Here is a 1,889-nt window from a genome sequence, read left to right on the forward strand (position 1 = left end):
GAAATCTGCCGGTCCTCCTGCCGCGGAGAAGCCACGGCGGCTGAGCCAGACCGTCCAGCCCTGGGTTTACCCTGAGTTCGTAGCAAAACGGGGAGCCCTGCCCAAACAAGCACTGCAAACCCCACCACCGATGTTGGCAGCAGGATGGTATGGGGTTGCGGAGAGCAATCAGAAGCCGTGAACACCAGCCTGCAGGGGGAGGGAAAAAAGCCTTCACCCATGCCCTTAGGGCAAGAAAAACTCATGAGCTCCCCATATCCCAAGAGAAGGGAGATGGAAAGCACGGCTTGAGCCCTTCGCTTGCTCTGTAGCAACATCCCAGCAGGGCTGGGAGCGCAACTTTACCCTAGAAATAATCCCTGGAGGAGAGGCATGCTTTAAATATAGCTAAGCATCAGCTTTTAATAGCAGCAGGGAGGCAGAAGTTTGCCCAGGGCTGGCAGAGCGGGGTGATGTGGGGCAGGGAGGTGGGGGTCTGCCCCAGACGCCTGCTCGTGGGGCACCAGACCTCTGCAAAGTGGGGCAGCGGGGTATGGCTTGATGGCTTGCAGAAAATACAAGCGCTGCTGAGCCAGCTGCAAATAAAAAGGAGAAAAAAAATGAAAATAAAAGATCTAGGAGGAGCCTGTGCCCCCCGAGATCAGGCAGGGAGCGGGTCCCACCCTGCTTGTTTTTCAGCCCCTGGGGAGGAGAAGGGGGAACTGGCCGGCGCCGACTGCCAGGAGCTGCTTGAAAATGAAAACAATTTTCAGAAAGAAAAGCGCTGCTGAGCCAGCTGCAAATAAAAAGGAGAAAAAAAATGAAAATAAAAGATCTAGGAGGAGCCTGTGCCCCCCGAGATCAGGCAGGGAGCGGGTCCCACCCTGCTTGTTTTTCAGCCCCTGGGGAGGAGAAGGGGGAACTGGCCGGCGCCGACTGCCAGGAGCTGCTTGAAAATGAAAACAATTTTCAGAAAGAAATCCTTGACTGCTGCCGGCTGCAAAACACGTAGCGGGACGCCTGACAGAGGCACAGGAGCATGTCGGGGGGGACGGAGGGAAGCAGAGGAGTGTACCGCGGCGTTACTGGTGCCGTCCCAGCTTGCTGGTGGAGGGTACTGGTGGGTAAGGGGAGCTGTGGATGAGGGGAGAGAAAAGAGCAAATATGGGCGAGTCTTTGGTGCTCTGGCCCCACCAGCGCTTTGTGTTTGCAGAAGTGCAAAGGTCACCTTCGAAAGCTGAAGAAAAAGCAGCTTCTGGGTTCATTTTCTTTAAATTATTGAGAAAGGGAGGTTCCTGAGGCTGGTTTGCAATAGAGAAAATGGTACGAGGTCGTGATGTGTTTTTATTTTGGTAACATCCTGTTGTGCCATTAGCTCCGCCACTGTTTCGCTTTGAGGTTTTTCACTTGCTATATCGAGCAGGCGTCAATCACAGGCGGGGTGTGCTGCGCCTGCGCCCACAAGCCATCCAGCCGGGCGAGAGGCTCCCCATCGCCGGGCTGCCCAGAGAGCATCCTCCTCCCTGCAGGGTCACCGCCGTCACCACCCCGACACGGGGCTCCACTTGAGAGCGAAAGCAAAAATGTCCCCCGTGCCTTCCACCCCTCGTGGTTATTTACGGCTTTCAGGACGATGGTGATCTCTAAGCCCCGTAAGAACAGCCGTGAAGCCCCCGAGTGCCAGCAGCCTGCCTGAGGGTGCTTTGCAGGGAGAGGGGGGGGTTTGGGGAGGGGATCTGCCCCATCGGACCCCCCAAGTCTGCACCATGCAGTGCCGAGGAATCCCGTGGAGCCGGGGATGGCATGACCTTTGCCGAACCGCTGCGGCTAATTGCTCCGGCTTCCTACAGGCGCCTCACACTGCTCCCCGCGGCATGTGCAGCAGACTAACCACGGGGCCCCCGGGGGGC

The 1,889-nt window shown here is 57.3% G+C and overlaps 1 protein-coding gene across 1 annotated transcript in view; it reads right to left on the reverse strand.

Moving 5' to 3' along the window:
* The window catches only part of LOC104075646 (chromosome unknown open reading frame, human C10orf54), a gene marked incomplete at its 3' end in the record, with an annotated part of 8,058 nt that overhangs the window by 2,671 nt on the left and 3,498 nt on the right, over positions 1 to 1,889 (reverse strand). The window lies entirely within an intron of this gene.

The sequence above is a fragment of the Fulmarus glacialis genome, unplaced genomic scaffold (assembly GCF_000690835.1).
Source record: "Fulmarus glacialis isolate BGI_N327 unplaced genomic scaffold, ASM69083v1 scaffold21064, whole genome shotgun sequence".
Classification (NCBI taxonomy): Eukaryota; Metazoa; Chordata; class Aves; order Procellariiformes; family Procellariidae; genus Fulmarus; species Fulmarus glacialis.